Here is a 5,885-nt window from a genome sequence, read left to right on the forward strand (position 1 = left end):
GGGGGGGGGTGAGACAAGAGCTTTGGTAACTGTCTGTTGAGGTTTACAGGTGCTGGGACCCCAAAACAGTGACAAGTGGGTCCTGCCCAAATGAATTCAACCCAAGCCTTCTTTCTGCCAAAGNTGGGGGGGGTTGAGACAAGAGCTTTGGTAACTGTCTGTTGAGGTTTACAGGTGCTGGGACCCTAAAACAGTGACAAGTGGGTCCTGCCCAAATGAATTCAACCCAAGCCTTCTTTCTGCCAAAGACAAGGTTTATTAAAGATCCACCACACTGGCCAGGCTCTTAAGGAATCTGAACACTTGTGATGGTCATACTGGCAAGCAGGCTAGACTGAATCTGAGCACCTTAATGGAGACAAGATGGATCTGACATACAGAAGGACTATGGGAGGGATCTAGGAGTGGCCAAGTGCACTGGGGTGACTGGAGGAGGGGTCTAGGTGATGGAGTACAGGCCCAAATGGAGACCTTTGCCCCTCACCCCAAAAATAATTTGGATCCCATCTGTCTACAGCCTCGGACTATCCTTCAATTCTCTTATTTGATCAAGGAAGTCTCTAGCTTTTGCCTGAGGCTATAATCCTATCAACAGCCTTTCACTATCACCTATGCCCAATCTACCAATTCTCTGTTAACCCTAACCTAATCCAGCCCTCCATTGTCTGTTAACTCCCATAGTGTCCAGCTACTTCTCACCCTTGCTCCTATCTAGACCCCATTCCACCTCCCAGTCACTCCCATCAAGATCCTCCCTAGACCAATCCTCCAGTCACTGCAGCCTACTGGCCACTCCCATCAAGATATGCCTTCTCCCAAACTCCTTCTCTAGTCACCCCAAACTGCTGGGCCGCTCCTGGATCCCTCCCACAGTCTTTCTGTATATAAGATTCATCTTGTCTCCACTAAGGTGCTCAGATTCCTTAAGAAACTAGCCAAGACTGAGATTCTTAAAGTCTAGCCAATAGCTCACTAATGTTCAGATTCCTTAAGAGTCTGGCCAATATGGCCGATCTTTAATAAACCTTGTCTTTGGCTGAAAGAAGGCTTGGGTCAAATTCATTCGGGAAGGACCTGTGTGTAATGATTTTGGGATCCCAGCATCCTTAAATCTCTAAACCTCAACATAGGGGGGATCTTAATGGGAATGGCCAGTAGGCTGAGGTAACTGGAGGTTGAATGCTTGGGCCTTAGACCAAGAGAATGGAGTCTAGATAGGATCAAGAGTGAGAAGTAACTGGGGGCCATCCAGAGGTAACAGATAATGGAGGGTTGGGCTAGGTTGAGAGTAATTTGGGAGATTGGGAGTGGGTGATAATGAAAGGCCAGTTGATAGGATTATAGCCTAAAGTGAAGACTTACTTGATAAAGTGGGAGTTCAAGGAAAGTCCAAGGTGGGGTTTTCTAGGGCCAGACAAATGAAACCCAAATTCTTTTTAGGGTAAGGGGCAAAGCCTCAACTTGGGCAGTACTCCATCATTCCCCTCTCAATGGGACCCAAATTCTATTCAGATGAGGGGAGAAGATCTCAGCTTCTGAAACTGCTTCCTGCTGGCAAGGGGAGTAGAGCTGTCCCTGCCTCTCTGGGTCCAGTTCAAGGGGTCAGCCTTCAGAACCTGGCTGATGCCAGGTCCAATAAGCTAGAGATCTTGGACTCAGTCAGAGGTTGGTACCAATAATCATTTAAGATCATTTGAGTTCCAATAAGGGCCAAAGCCTGAGCTAATCAACCAAAAGAAGCACCCCAACATAATAGGCGTGCTTTTCTTTGTTCTCTGAGTAAACTCAAAATGTCCCTTCTTGTGTCAGTGACTGAGGCTGACCAGGAGCATTCCTTTGTTTATGGCCACCAAGAATAAGGTGCCTTAACCCAGACACTGCATTGAATAATGGAACTTTTCTTATCTTGGTATTTTATGGACATATACTATGCTATGTTAATGGTAAAAGAAACACGGATATCCTGGAACTATAATTTCAATAGACACTTTGACACTCTCCTATCTTATTGTATTTGTAACCTATTCAATTAAAAAGATTCCTTTCTCAAGCTATGGTTAAACACATATGGAGACCATAAATTTGAGTGACATAGACATCCTGAGTCAGGATTTAAATATCCTCCTAAAACTACTTGATTCAGTCAGATTAAGCTGTGACTGTGGAAAATGTGGTTGGGGATGTTGCTTCTGCATATCACTCAATCAGGGGTTGACCGCTTACATGACAGCATTGGAATCAGTTTAAACTAGGAGGGAATGTGAGAAATAGCTAGTTTTTTTTCTTTCCACAAAAGTCCCATGGAACCCAAGGAATGCAATCTAAAGGGCTAGGTGGAAGTTGAACAAAGGAAGCTTAAAGTGGAGTTTGTGGGTGAATGAACTGACCAGCAAAAACTGGTTCTGAGGTTAGGTATAGATGAACACATCTGTATCCCAAGCAGAAGGGGTGTGGGCATACCCAAATAAGGGCAAAATTAAAGAAGAGCCAGGGTCACTGAATTGTGGGGAGTGGGAGATGTAATTAGAGGTGGAGACTCACATGGGGAAATTAGGTCCTTTGGATAGACTGTAACCTCTATAGTACCCAGTCAATGGGGAAACGGGAAGGAAATTCGAATGGAGAATAGAGAATAAAATGGTGTGCATCTGCCAACACAAGTGCTTTCACATGTGTGGGATGACCGGCCTTCCCAGGTCGTTAATAAAGTTTCTTCCTGATTCAACAATGCTTTGTGGAATTTGTGGCATAGATAACATGACTCCATGTATGCATGTTTGCTAACTTAAGGGAATAAACAATCTAATTATATATCACCTAGCTCGTTTGCCTCTTTTACCAAACTTTCAGGTCAATAGTACATATCCTGAGCAGTCGTCTGGAAGTTGATGGCTCAGACCCTGGGGGAGACAAACCTGGCAAGGGTGTTCCAGTTACTGAATTAAGCTCCTATCAGATGGTTCCAGGTCCCTTCCCAAAGCCTAGCCAAATAAATGAGGGCTATCACGAAATCCTTGGGGCAAGACTGTCCATGTTAGCTAACATGGATTTGATTTCCTGGGGGTGTCTATTCAAAGGCAAGAATCAATTGTCAGTCTGTGTGAAGAGGTATACAGAAAAAGGCATCTTTGAGATTCAGGATGGGAAACCATTGGGTACTCCCAGGGATGTGAGGGGGTATAATATATGGGTTGCGGACTATGGAGTGTATCAGAATAACAGCTTCATTAACAGCCCTGAGATCTTGAACCATTTGGTATTCTCCATTAGGCTTTTTTACAGGAAGAATGGGGATTGACAGGGGACAAGGGGTCCTAGGTCTAACCAAGAGGTGAGAGATTGGAGGACGGGGAGATAGGAAACCCGGGTCCAATAGGAAGGCTGAAATCAGGACTTCCAGATTCCTATGGGCAAAGTCTGAAGTCTCTAAAAGTATTACCCAATGGTAAATCTGGGGAGGGTGAGCCAGGAAATTTGGGAAGTGATTAGGAGTCTGGAAAAGATTTAGGAGCGGGGAGCCCATTCAGTAGCCAGAGTTAGGAGGAAGGTGTGCTCCTGGCAGACCTGGAGGACACTTCCCATGGGGGCAGATGAGTAGAATGAAATCCAATGGCAATGGCAACCAACAGAAGCCAGGAAATATGGGGAGCTCTGGCTCAGACCTACCTGAGACCTGCATGCACAGAGCTGGCTTCCAGAAGGCAGAGCGATCTCAGCTCCAAGGGAGGGAGAGAGATTTCAGCTCCAAGAAAATGCAGAGAGATCTCAGCTCCAAAGCAAGGCAGAGCCATCTCTGCTCTAAGAGAAGAAAGCAAAGAGATCTGAGCTCCAGGGAACACAGAGCAGTCTCAGTTTAAAGACTTCCTCCTTTTGGCCAGCACACTCTAGGAGGGTTTTCCTATTCCCAAGAGCATCACCCTGTCCAGCCCTTGAAGCCCCGAGGACAGTTGGGTCCTTTCCTCCTATCACACCTGGGGCCAGGAGTCAGGGATCCTGACTGCCTCTCAACCCTAAGCCCTGTGCTTCATCAGATGGAATGCCTTCTCCACTGCATTGATCCCATCTTCCACCCTAAACTCCTCTCAGGCCTCCGAACTCCACCCCCCCCAACTCTACCTGAGTCACCATCCGCCAAGTTGGTCATCTCTATAAGCTCCTCCCCTCCAATGCCTCCACCTCCTTCTTCCCTCCCTCCCTTCCAGACTCACCTTCTCCTCCTTCTGAGCAGAAAGACTGCCAGGATAAAACTGCAATATCAGACTAACTGAAAGTAATATACTCTGTACTTTGAGGAGCTGACAGCAAATGGCTCTTTGGAAAATTGGGATGCTATATGCCATTTGTAAATCCAGATTGGATTGGACTGAGTCCTCCCATTGTAATTGTGATGTTTGACCCTCTACAAGTAGACCAGACATTAAGGCAAAATGGACTTAAAATTGGACATTAGGAACTGTAATTAAAGGTAATTGGATCAGAATAACTCTATCTTATTGGGATGTGCCATGTTTCCAGAGAAGACTAGTACCTCTGGTATGGGGGCTGCTGAGTCCTTTTTGGGGCTGCTTTCCATCTTTGGTGTTTACTGGATCCACACAATCTCACCTGAGGCTCCAAGAAGCTGCAGCATGCTCAGCGGCCAATCCTGGTAAACTGTTTTGGCAGACAGTTAAACCATATTGAGGGCAATCAAGGGGTCTCAAATCCACTAGTGAGTTAGAGGGGTGTCTGCTCCAAGCATGTGAAGACTTCCCCTGCTGGAATAGGTGAATGAGAACAATTTGCTCCAACGACCATAGAGCTTGGTTAGGTATGAAAGACACCAAGGTCATCCAGTGAATCTCAAACCATCACCAGTCATCTTGACTGTTCTACCACTGGACTGTGACATCTACAGAAGAGAGAGTGAGGCCTATGACTTCATGCAACTCTGTCTCACTTAAATCCAATTTGTATGTGAGTCAAAAGACATCATCTGTACCGTTTCACCATTTGTACCTGTCTCTGACTCCTCTGGTGACAGACAAGTGATGAAGCAGCAGGTGTGGATACAGTGGGAGCCCTAGTCATAACCCTGCACACAGGAGGCCCAGACCCAGGGTCGTCTCCTCACAGGAAGCAGCAGTGGGATTCTGCAGCTCCTGGGTGTCTAAGCAGCCTTTTAAGGACTGCACTGTTCACCTCCTGGTGTAAGGAAGGGGCCAGGAAAGGTGACCTAAAAATTGTCTGCTTACTTAACCTGGGCCTGTTTACCAAGGCAGGTGGGGATCCTACCTTGTGGTCAAAACACACAAAAAAGTGTAAAATCTTCCACAAAGCGATTTCACTCACTATCGGTACATGGAATGTGTATACACTTAGGGACAACACAAAATGCAGTAGACCTGAAGGGTGAACAGCTCTTGTTGCAAGAGAATTCAGCAGGTATCACATACAAATAGCAGCCCTGAGTGAAACAAGGCTAGCAAATGAAAGCCAGTTTACTCAAGTTGGAGCTGGATACACATTTTTCTGGAGTGCCTGCAGTGAAGGGGAGCACTGTGAAGCTGGCGTAGGTTTTGCACTCAGAATAAATCTAGTCAACAAACTTGAATGCTTATCAAAAGGAGTGAATGACAGGCTCATGACAATGTGATTGCCACTTGCAGGAAAGCACCACACCACCCTCATCAGTGCCTGTGTTCTCACCATGGCAAACCCTGATGAGGTCAAAGAATTGGTCCCAGGCCATGGAAGAGCTCAAAAAGGATTTTGAAAAGCAAGTAAGAGAAGTAGAGGAAAAATTGGGAAGAGAACTGAGAGTGATGTAAGAAAATAATGAAAAACAAGTTAGCAGCTTGCTAAAGGAGACCCAAAAAATACTGAAGAAAATAACACCTTAAAAA

The sequence above is a fragment of the Vombatus ursinus genome, unplaced genomic scaffold (assembly GCF_900497805.2).
Source record: "Vombatus ursinus unplaced genomic scaffold, bare-nosed wombat genome assembly UNPS02014817.1, whole genome shotgun sequence".
NCBI lineage: Eukaryota > Metazoa > Chordata > Mammalia > Diprotodontia > Vombatidae > Vombatus > Vombatus ursinus.